Source organism: Anomaloglossus baeobatrachus, chromosome 10, assembly GCF_048569485.1.
Source record: "Anomaloglossus baeobatrachus isolate aAnoBae1 chromosome 10, aAnoBae1.hap1, whole genome shotgun sequence".
NCBI lineage: Eukaryota > Metazoa > Chordata > Amphibia > Anura > Aromobatidae > Anomaloglossus > Anomaloglossus baeobatrachus.
In genome coordinates this window covers 170,487,247-170,499,723 of record NC_134362.1, presented here as the reverse complement: position 1 = coordinate 170,499,723, position 12,477 = coordinate 170,487,247, and the positions used below count along the sequence as shown (strand labels likewise).

Below are 12,477 nucleotides of genomic sequence, written 5' to 3'. Positions count from 1 at the left end.
GTATGGACTTAATACATGAGGTTTTGTTTTCTTTTATGCCGGTAAGGCTGTTTTGTTTTATTTTGTTCAGGCTGGTTTATGGAACTAATAAATCAGCTGAAATTTAATCTGAGAAGCATTCCTGTGTCTACCTCATACTGCAGCTGAGAGAGTGGATCTACCACACCCATGATTTCTATGTATACCCCTGCTGATGAGATGTACTATCAAACAAAAATAAAGATTTACATCCAGTTACTTTATAGTTGAGGTCTTTTCTGATTGGAGTCGTTCTCTTTGCTTTCACCTCCATTTTATCCACACACCATGATGACTTCTCACATCCACAGCTCGTCTCTGCAGACTTCCATCTTCTCCCGTCTTCTGCAGCACATCCCGGCACGGAGCCCTTAAAAATAAGAATGTTGGTAAAATGCCCTCTATATAAGAATATCTGCATTCACACCATTTACACCTTTTGTATTCAGAGTATTCTGTGTAAATATCCAACCTGATTCCCAATGTAATACATGGGCTCCAATCTGCTGGGTATCTACCACACACTTCCTCAGCTATTATCCACCTAACATCACATACTGCATCACCTGCTACAAATAAATGTCGTGCCGCTGAGGTCTGAATTATTTCTTCATCTCAAATCCTCTTTCCTTCCTGATTCTCCTTGTTCTTCATCTTTTGCTCAAAAGTCAGTATGGCAGATCGATACATACATACATATACAGTCAGGTGTATATATACAGTCATGTGTATACAGTCAGGTGTATATATACAGTCAGGTGTATATATACAGTCAGGTGTATACAGTCAGGTGTATATATACAGTGAGGTGTATACAGTCAGGTGTATATATACAGTCAGGTGTATACAGTCAGGTGTATACAGTCAGGTGTATACAGTCAGGTGTATCTATACAGTCAGGCTGTATACAGTCAGGTGTATATATACAGTCAGGTGTATAAATACAGTCAGGTGTATACAGTCAGGTGTATATATACAGTCAGGTGTATATATACAGTCAGGTGTATACAGTCGGATTTATATATACAGTCAGATGTATACAGTCAGGTGTATACAGTCAGGTGTATATATACAGTCAGGTGTATATATACAGTCAGGTGTATACAGTCGGATTTATATATACAGTCAGGTGTATACAGTCAGGTGTATATATACAGTCAGGTGTATACGGTCAAGGTGTATATATACAGTAAGGCTGTATACAGTCAGTAGTATAAATACAGTCAGCTGTATACAGTCAGGTGTATATATCAAATCAAATCAATATCAAATCTTTATTTTTATATAGTGCTAACATATTCCGCAGCGCTTTACATACATCAGGAACGCTGTCCCCATTGGGGCTCACAATCTAGAGTCCCAATCTGTATGTCTTTTGGAGTGTGGGAGGAAGCCAGAGAACCCGGAGGAAACCCACGCAAACACGGGGAGAACATACAAACTCCTTGCAGATGGTGTCCTTGGTGGGATTTGAACCCAGGACCCCAGCGCTGCAAGACTGCAGTGCTAACCACTGAGCCACCGTGCCGCCCCGTACATATACAGTCAGGTGTATACAGTCAGGTTTATATATACAGTCAGCTGTATACAGTCAGGTGTATATATACAGTCAGGTGTATACAGTCAGGTGTATATATACAGTCAGGTGTATATATACAGTCAGCTGTATACAGTCAGGTGTATATATATAGGCAGCTGTATAAAGTCAGGTGTATATATACAGTCAGGCTGTATACAGTCAGGTATAATATATACACACACACAGACACAGTCAGGTGTATATAGTCAGGTTTATATATACAGTCAGGTGTATACAGTCAGGTTTATATATACAGTCAGGTGTATACAGTCAGGTGTATATATACAGTCAGGTGTATACAGTCAGGTGTATATATACAGTCAGGTGTATATATACAGTCAGGTGTATACAGTCAGGTGTATATATACAGTCAGGTGTATACAGTCAGGTGTATATATACAGTCAGGCTGTATACAGTCAGGTGTATATATATAGGCAGCTGTATAAAGTCAGGTGTATATATACAGTCAGGCTGTATACAGTCAGGTATATATATATATATATATAAATATATATATATATACACACACACAGACACAGTCAGGTGTATACAGTCAGGTGTATATATACAGTCAGGTGTATACAGTCAGGTTTATATATACAGTCAGGTGTATACAGTCAGGTTTGTGAGCACCAGCACTTTATGTATTGTTATCCTTTTGAAATACAAAAAAATGATATTTAGATATAATAATAAAAAAAATCATATACTTACATATGTGTTTGATACATTATTGTGATCTTATCAGGTAGCAGCGCTCTCTCCTTGTCGGGGTATCTTTACTGGGAGCAGTGGGGGCCGCAGGGATCTGTACTGGGAGCAGTGGGGACCGCAGGGATCTGTACTGGGAGCAGTGGGGGCCGCAGGGATCTGTACTGGGAGCAGTGGGGACCGCAGGGATCTGTACTGGGAGCAGTGGGGGCCGCAGGGATCTGTACTGGGAGCAGTGGGGACCGCAGGGATCTGTACTGGGAGCAGTGGGGGCCGCAGGGATCTGTACTGGGAGCACTGGGAGCTGCAGGGATCTGTACTGGGAGCACTGGGAGCTGCAGGGATCTGTACTGGGAGCACTGGGAGCTGCAGGGATCTGTACTGGGAGCACTGGGAGCTGCAGGGATCTGTACTGGGAGCACTGGGAGCTGCAGGGATCTGTACTGGGAGCAGAGGGGACCGCAGGGATCTGTACTGGGAGTAGCGGGGACCGCAGGGATCTGTACTGGGAATGGCGAGGACCGCAGGGATGTGTACTGGGAGCAGTGGGGGCCGCAGGGATCTGTACTGGGAGCAGAGGGGACCGCAGGGATCTGTACTGGGAGCAGTGGGGGCCGCAGGGATCTGTACTGGGAATGGCGAGGACCGCAGGGATGTGTACTGGGAGCAGTGGGGGCCGCAGGGATCTGTACTGGGAGCAGTGGGAGCTGCAGGCATCTGTACTGGGAGCAGTGGGAGCTGCAGGGATCTGTACTGGGAGCAGCGGGGACCGCAGGGATCTGTACTGGTAGCAGTGGGGACGGCAGTGATCTGTACTGGGAGCAGTGGGGGCCGCAGGGATGTGTACTGGGAGCAGTGGGGACGGCAGGGATCTGTACTGGGAGCAGTGGGAGCCGCAGGGATCTGTACTGGGAGCAGTGGGGACGGCAGGGATCTGTACTGGGAGCAGTGGGGATGGCAGGGATCTGTACTGGGAGCAGTGGGAGCCGCAGGGATCTGTACTGGGAGCAGTGGGAGCCGCAGGGATCTGTACTGGGAGCCGCAGGGATCTGTACTGGGAGCATTGGGGACGGCAGGGATCTGTACTGGGAGCAGTGGGGGCCGCAGGGATCTGTACTGGGAGCAGTGGGAGCTGCAGGGATCTATACTGGGAGCAGCGGGGACCGCAGGGATCTGTACTGGGAGCAGTGGGGGCCGCAGGGATGTGTACTGGGAGCAGTGGGGACGGCAGGGATCTGTACTGGGAGCAGTGGGAGCCGCAGGGATCTGTACTGGGAGCCGCAGGGATCTGTACTGGGAGCAGTGGGGACGGCAGGGATCTGTACTGGGAGCAGTGGGGGCCGCAGGGATCTGTACTGGGAGCAGTGGGGACGGCAGGGATCTGTACTGGGAGCAGTGGGAGCCGCAGGGATCTGTACTGGGAGCAATGGGAGCCGCAGGGATCTGTACTGGGAGCAGTGGGGACTGCAGGGATCTGTACTGGGAGCAGTGGGGACTGCAGGGATCTGTACTGGGAGCAGTGGGAGCCGCAGGGATCTGTACTGGGAGCAGTGGGGACCGCAGGGATCTGTACTGGGAGCAGTGGGGGCCGCAGGGATCTGTCCTGGGAGAAGTGGCGACCACAGGGATCTGTACTGGGAGCAGTAGAGACTGCAGGGATCTGTACTGGGAGCCGCAGGGATCTGTACTGGGAGCAGTGGGGACTGCGGGGATCTGTACTGGGAGCAGTGGGGGCTGCAGGGATCTGTACTGGGAGTAGTGGGGTTAGTAGGGTGGAGCGGGCAGCACAACACGGGGGTGAGAGGTGGGGGCGTGCAGGCAGCACATCACGGGGGTGAGGCGGAGGGGGCGGGCAGACGATCATGGGGGTGAGAGGTGGGGGGGAGTGGGCAGCACATCACGGAGGTGAGGGGGCGGGCAGCCGATCACGAGAGGGTGGGCAGCCGATCACGGGGGTTAGAGGTGGGGTTGCGGGCAGCAGATCGGGGAGAGTGGTAGCAGATGGAGGGCGGCGGCGGCGGATCGGGAGGCTTTTCGCCGGTTTGATACAGTACTATGGCAGCGCGGCAACTTCTAGGTCCCATGCTCCGGTCACATAACAGCATGGGACTGAAGCTTATCGCCCTGCCATTGTACTATATACACTGTACTGGTGTTCTCAGGACCGACAAGTGAAGCTGAGGGGGGCGGTCACCGGCAATAGGTCCTCGGTGATTGGAGAGATCGGTCACAAGGCCGGTCTCTCCAATCAGAGCTGCTGGAGCTGGGGGAGGGTGATCCAGCTGAGGTCACCCAACTCCAGCCCACCAATGGTCAGTGCTACAGCTGCACTGACCATGGCTGGATTTCAATGTTTTAGCCACGTTCAATGGCTAAAACATTACAGTGGCTGTGATTGGCTGAGTGGCATTCGTCAGCCAATAACAGCCTCCGTAGGTCCGGAGAGGAGGCACCACCCCTCCTGAGGTCAGACACAGGTGCCCTCCTTCCCGAATATGCGGTTTGTGTGAACCGATCGCAGTCACCGGGGCTCCGGTGCCGCGATTTCGCCATGACGGATAGATCCATCATGGGTCTTTAAGTACCAGGGCACCATGATGGATCTTTCTGTCCAAGGTCGTGAAGGAGTTAATTTCCTATCCACCCATAAAATTGAAGGCTATTTCAGCTCAGGTACAGGCATTTAGGTAGGGATCCAACATAAGAGATACGCCTTGACACTGGCTGCTGGGCTGACATGTAACTGTCCTTTTTTATACACTGTCTCAATTCCTTAGCAGTAATGCATGTCCAAACACCTATATTCCATGTTTGCATACCTTAGCGTTCAGAGTGCAGCTGTATATTTGTTAAAAGGTCGCAACCGCTATATGTAAAACACCAAAGGACTCCATGGTCTATAAAGAGGTTGTCCGGTGAATACAACCTATTACTTATCCAGAAGGTTGATGATAACGTATACGTCGGTGGGAGTTTGACCATTGATCGGTAAAACAAGGCACTTTTTTCCCCCTTTAGAATAGAGAATCTTTGCCCACTGCTCCATCCATTCTTTATGGGTCTGCTTGGTTATTTCCGGCAGCGTCATAGAGAAAGAATGGATCACCTATGGGTTGTCCAACGTGAAGCTCCCTTTTATAACAGGGATTGAAGGAATATTCCCCTTTCTGCCGATCAGTTCGGCTCCGAGCGCTCGGACCCCCACACATCAGTAATTTACCACCCATCAGGAGGTTCATATATTCAACAACATTTAGGACTTACCTAGAATTGGCCATAACCTGCAGCTTCATGCCTTCTCCGCGGAGGTCGTAAAAGATCAACTTGGCCCCAGAGATACGTTTTGCATGGATTCTGCCTAAAATAAGGTCAAAAAGAAAAAAAAATCGTGCAAATGCATTTTTTTTTGTTTTTTAGAAAAGTTTTGTTGATTTGATCTTTACAGCAAATTCCAGGGGTTTTGTGAACTTTACATTTACCATTTAAGGATGATTAGAACTGTCACATAAAGGTTGTGTTATTCTATGGAAAATGCCTGTCAATCAATTGTATAACAAATGCTCAGAGCAGACTTACCGGCGACCGTGACTACTTCCTCCAAGTGTTCGCCGACCTACAGGTCATTGTATTTCTGGATGAAGTCGGTGAGAGACATCTGGACTGAGAACTTGTGTGGATAAGGATCGTCCTTGGTGCCTTTCAGCTGCTGGATGGCCTGGGTTCTGATTTTGTAGTATTGCTGCAAAAGAAGGGGAGAAAAAAAACTCAAAAATATGAGAAACACAGAATCTTTCCCTATCGAACTGGAGGCGACAGTTGGAGGCGACAGTTGGGGGCGACAGTTGGGGGCGACAGTTGGGGGCATTTTTTGTATTTCTGATCAGGAACTTACATTGGGATCCAGACTTTCCTCGTTCCGGCGTCTTCTCATTCTGATCTTTCTGTCTCGCTTCCTTCTCAGCCGCCTTTTTCTCGGCTTTCATTCGCCGTTTCAGCTCACTATAAAGGTTGACAGAAGGAGTATTAGAGCAAAGTTTTGCACAAATCTATAGAGCCGCGAGATCATGATGCAACAATAATGATCAGGTCTGAAGCTGCTGCGCAGAGGATGTGTTGGGGAAGTGCTCAAATAGCAATTACACGATATAAGGTGCAGACTAAGGGCAAGCTGTGGCTGGATCTCATTTATAGGCTAGCCTCAAGGATCTTATTGTCGGGAGCGGCGTGCTTCTGAAGACTGACAGCTCGAGTCGGTGGCATGGCTGGGCTGCTACCAGAGACAGTTTGCCTCTGCAGCATCAGAGGAGCAGCGTAGGGGCACCGGATAGTAAACAGCTTGTGCACACTGGCCCCTTCTGAGACTGCAGAGGTGGTCGGTAATCTAGAAAAAGTCATAGAATGAAACAAATCCTTCCAGAAAGGATTATTAATGAAAGCTTAAACTGCAGAATTGCTTGTTTTTACATGACCTTTGCAATTTTTTTTCACAATTTAGTAATATTAGACAACTCCTTCAAGGAACTGACATTTAAGCAGTTACTTGGTATAGACATTAAATGTAGTGATGAGTGAGCACTGCCATGCTCGGAGTCTCATTACTCATTAACAGCATTTGGATGCTTGGATGGGAGGAGCTCAAGCGTCCGAGTTACGCCCATAAGAGCATCCAACTGCTCTTAATGAGTACCGAGCACCCGAGCATGGTAGTGCCCGCTCATCACTAGCACTGAGCACCCGAGCATGGTAGTTCCCGCTCATCACTAGTTACGAGTACTGAGCACCCGAGCATGGTAGTGCTCACTCATTACTAGTTACGAGTACTGAGCACCCGAGCATGGTAGTGCCCACTCATTACTAGTTACGAGTACTGAGCACCCGAGCATGGTAGTGCCCACTCATCACTAGTTACGAGTACTGAGCACCCGAGCATGGTAGTGCTCACTCATCACCAGTTACAATGTCATAGCCAGATGTGTAATTGATGGCCAGGGGACACAGAAACCCTATGCAGACCACTGACCTCACACTCACACCCGAATGTACCCTTAAAGGAGGGGAGGTCTGGGCCTCAAACCTGGCCCTGCCTCCTGTCCGGGCCCTGACAACAAAGGCCCCACCACATGGAGCTGGGATTCTGCCAGGGACACGCCATCAGGCTCACCATAAACCAAGACCACAGCCATGAAGAAATCATCTACCGACCGCTTAGCCTCCAAATCGACCGGTAGAGAGAAGGTCCAGGATTGACGATCGCCCAGCAACAAAGATATGACGACCACCACACGCTGGGCCTCAGTCCCCGTAGAATGAGGACGGAGCCTAAAATACAGGTGACAGGCTCCTTCAAATACCCTGAACCTATCCCTCCCCCCTGAACACTTATCAGGGAGGGCCACCTTGGATTCAGGTGCAGATACGTTCGCCACCAAAAGGCCCATGAACTGATGCAGCTGCTGCACCATCTCGGAACACAGACACCTCACCTCGTCCGCGATCTTCTGCGCGAGATGGGCCCACCGTCCAGCCATACTGGATATGTGTAACGCCTGCCTGGATCAACAGACTCAGATGGAATGTAATGGACAGGCCAGAGGGAAGCCCCTCACCAAGCAGGACCCCCAGAACCCTGAAACCCTTTAACCCCTATACAGGGATTTGGAATTACACAGGGCCCTGGAGATCACTACCTGTGGAAGGCTGCAGTCCGATGAGAGTAGTCATCAGGCAGGGTCAAACCAGGAATAGCAGAACAGGGACAGAATCGGCAGGCAAGGACGTAATCAGAAAACGGAGCAGAGGTCAAATCCGGATCGGGCAGCGAGGTACAAAATCAGCAGACAGGAGGGTAGTCAGAAAACACGCAGAAGTCAGCACACAGGAATCACAAAGCAGAATAGGGTGGACCAGGAGCCAGGAAATCAAAACTATCTCTGGCAGAGGTCAGCAGACAGGTGAGGAACTAAGAAGGGTGTGGTGTCTTCCCATTGGCTGTAGCTGAACGCTGGCAACTTCAGCTGGAAGACACACGACACCCACAGTCAGCCAGTGGTACTGCAGATCCCAAGATAACCCAGCCCAGTGGATGATCGGAGCCTGTACCCACCGGTGCCGCTGGCATCGACCCCTCTCCCATCACCAGCACCATCCACGGCAGGAACACGGCGTCGCCTGGCGATCGGAGCAGAAATCCTGGAGCGGACTCCGGTGGTGACGTAACAATATGACCAAAGGAAAATGGTAAGGCTGGTTATTGTGTCACAGTTGGGTGTGTAATGAATGGCGAGGGGACACAGGAAACCCTATGCAGACCCTGAGACTGGGGTCCCTGAGCTCAACCTCACTCATGGAGGTACCCTTAAAAGGTAGGGAGGTCCGTGCCTCCGACCTGGTCCTGACCCCTGTCCTGGCTCTGACGACAAAGTCCAGGATGGAGATCCCAAAAACTCCACCAATACTGAAATACAGATGGGTTAAATAAACCTAATGCACACCTAAAAACCTACACAAGGAACACCCAAGGATAGTCAGGTAAGGAAAAACAAGGGAAAGGAGGGAGTACAAAAACAAACAACTGATAACAAACCGCAGCCGACAGTAGCAGCAATAACCACCATGACCTCTCTGCTCCTAGGCTAGCTGCTAAGTGACCTAAACCTTGCTCACAAAAGGTCTAAGTAGAAAGGCAGTATGGAGCCTGCGTCAGCGCAAGACAAATGTAGATCATATAAGGAAAATGCGCCAAAGACATACATTAGATTAAATAAATAATTTTGTATTAATAGAATTAAAAACTAGATGGACATGATAACAACAGTGGAAATAAAGAGGACATAAAACACACTAGGACAGGGAAATAGAAATGACAAGAAGAAAAATTTGCTCAAATTAAAATAGTAGCATAATTGATAAATAATAGAACCACTGAAGATGGAAGATATCATGTATTAGCACAAAGAGGCCCAAAATACAATAATTAAATCTCAAAGGGAGTATGAAAGAATGGGGTAATTCCGTAAACAGATATATATATATATATATATATATACACGCACACACACACACGCACACACACACACACACACACACACGCACACACACACGCACACATACACACACACACACACACACTATATACACCATGTGCAGAATTATTAGGCAAATGAGTATTTTGGTCACATGATACTTTTTATACATGTTGTCCTACTCCAAGCTGTATAGCAGTGGTCAGGAACCTTTTTGGCTAAGAGAGCCGTAAACGCCACATATTTTGAAATATAATTCCGCGAGAGCCGTACAATATGTTTAAAGGGCCATTGACAGATCAATCGCTCCAATGTTCACTTAGTACAGCAAGGAATGCTCCTCCCTGCTGTATAAAGCCACAACTGGACTGAAACAATGGTACTACACTCTGCTACAAACAGACACACACAACTCTGCTACAAACAGACAAACACACACAACTCTGCTACAAACAGACAAACACACACAACTCTGCTACAAACAGACAAATACACACAACTCTGCTACAAACAGACAAACACACACAACTCTGCTACAGACAAACACACACAACTCTGCTACATACAGACAAACACACACAACTCTGCTACATACAAACACACACAACTCTGCTACATACAGACAAACACACACAACTCTGCTACATACAGACAAACACATACAACTCTGCTACATACAGACAAACACATACAACTCTGCTACATACAGACAAACACATACAACTCTGCTACATACAGACAAACACACACAACTCTGCTACATACAGACAAACACACACAACTCTGCTACATACAAACACACACAACTCTGCTACATAGAAACACACACAACTCTGCTACATACAGACAAACACACACAACTCTGCTACATACAGACAAACACATACAACTCTGCTACATACAGACAAACACATACAACTCTGCTACATACAGACAAACACATACAACTCTGCTACATACAGACAAACACATACAACTCTGCTACATACAGACAAACACATACAACTCTGCTACATACAAACAAACACACACAACTCTGCTACAAACAGACAAACACACACAACTCTGCTACATACAGACAAATACACACAACTCTGCTGCTCTGTGGGGCCTGCACCCGCGGCTCGGCGGGTACAGCACCCGCGGCATCGGCGGGGCCAGCACCCGCGGCATCGGCGGGGGGGGGGATTGGCAGGGCATACATCTGGGGGGTTAGAAGCAGCTCACCGGGGCCCATAATGGGGAGGCGGGGAGGGCATTTACCCGATTAGGTCACGGTGGAGAGGGGGCCCACACAGCGCCGGACAGAAGCTCGCCTCCTTCATCTGTGGGACTGAGAAGGCGGTAGCTCCGCCCACAGATGAAATTCAAAACAGGATGTCTGCGCGCCTTAAAGTGACGGCGCCGCAGATTGCTGCCGAGGACTGCGGTCCCCGGAACTCGGCCGGGGGCAGCAGAACTATAAGAACTATATATGCGCGGTGCATGCATCCTTCCCATAGACAGGTAGGAGCCCTGTCTGCGAGCCAGATACGGCCATCAAAAGAGCCATATCTGGCTCGCGAGCCATAGGGTCCCGACCCCTGCTGTATAGGCTGAGAACCAACTACCAATTAAGTAAATCAGGTGATGTGCCTCTCTGTAATGAGGAGGGGTGCGGTGTAATGACATCAACACCCTATATAAGGGGTGCTTCATTATTAGACAACTTCCTTTCCTTTGGCAAAATGGGTCAGAAGAGAGATTTGACGGGCTCTGAAAAGTCCAAAATTGTGAGATGTCTTGCAGAGGAATGCAGCAGTCTTGAAATTGCCAAACTTTTGAAGCGTGGTCACCGAACAATCAAGCGTTTCATGGCAAATAGCCAAACAGGGTCGCAAGAAGCGTGCTGGGCAAAAAAGGCGCAAAATAACTGCCCATGAATTGAGAAAAATCAAGCGTGAAGCTGCCAAGATGCCGTTTGCCACCAGTTTGGCCTATTTCAGAGCTGCAATGTTACTGGAGTATCAAAAAGCACAAGGTGTGCCATACTCAGGGACATGGCCAAGGTAAGGAAGGCTGAAAAACCACCACCTCTGACCAAGAAACATAAGATAAAATGTCAAGACTGGGCCAAGAAATATCTTAAGACTGATTTTTCAAAGGTTTTATGGACTGATGAAATGAGAGTGGCTCTTGATGGGCCAGAGGCTGGATCAGTAAAGGGCAGAGAGCTCCACTCCGACTCAGACGCCAGCAAGGTGGAGGTGGGCACTGGTATGGGCAGGTATCATCAAAGATGGACTTGTGGGACCTTTTCGGGTTGAGGATGGAGTGAAGCTCTCCAGATACACACGTACCCAAAACATTGTTTAGTTCCTAGTCACTACAAATTATCATAAATCCAAGGAAACATGAAAACTACTAGATAGGAAGGTATCAGACTGCCGAGTACTGCAGCACAGGTAATGGAGCAGCTTGATGGCGCTCTGTAGGGATCTCAGCGGACCTATCCACACTATTGTAGAGTTTATCAGCTCTCCGATGGAGATAATTTTTAGTAAATGTATGATGTCTCTTGTTATACCAACTTCAGCCTTTAACTTCATTGTTTTCCCTTAGTTCCAGTGATAAGAAGGCAACAAGTGGCAGCATGGACTCATTAAGCCTAGATATTAAAACCTATGACAGTGTGGATAGCCTCGTCCAGTACAGCAATGGAGAACACAGCCACTTCAACGAGGATGGATCTTTTATTGGAGCTTATACAGAATCGAAGGAAACAAATCCAGAAGATGGGACCCCACACATCCAGTCTATACACTCCTAATTACAGCTCCGCATCCATGGAGAACTGTATCTTAGGCCTAAAACACATTTCCGCAAAAAAAACCGTACGTGTCTCACCGTCCGTTTTTCGGGTCCGTGTTCCGTTTTTTAGGGGCGTTTCTCCGGTACGTATGGCATCCGTGTGATGGCGTATGCGAGCCGTGTGTGCGTGTGTAATGTCCGCATTGACATAAAATACGTACGTGTACTGTCCGTGTGCTGTCCGTTTTTAAAGGCCCGCATTCTTGCCCAATTAACGTTGTTAATCATTCATCATGAGATCCTGGTGTTGTTGTTTGCCATCAATTGACCTGATATATTGGTAACAAGTGTTTCAA

The 12,477-nt window shown here is 48.4% G+C and overlaps 1 long non-coding RNA gene across 1 annotated transcript in view; it reads right to left on the bottom strand.

Annotated features, from left to right (window-relative positions):
* Positions 1–300: 300 nt before the first annotated feature.
* The window catches only part of LOC142255344 (uncharacterized), an 83,856-nt gene continuing 71,679 nt past the window's right edge, over positions 301–12,477 (bottom strand). The window contains exons 3-6 of the long non-coding RNA XR_012727410.1: positions 6,202–6,308; positions 5,886–6,048; positions 5,574–5,667; positions 301–388 (exon numbers count right to left, since the gene is read on the bottom strand). This is a non-coding gene — a long non-coding RNA (uncharacterized LOC142255344). The remainder of the gene's footprint in view (positions 389–5,573; positions 5,668–5,885; positions 6,049–6,201; positions 6,309–12,477) is intronic.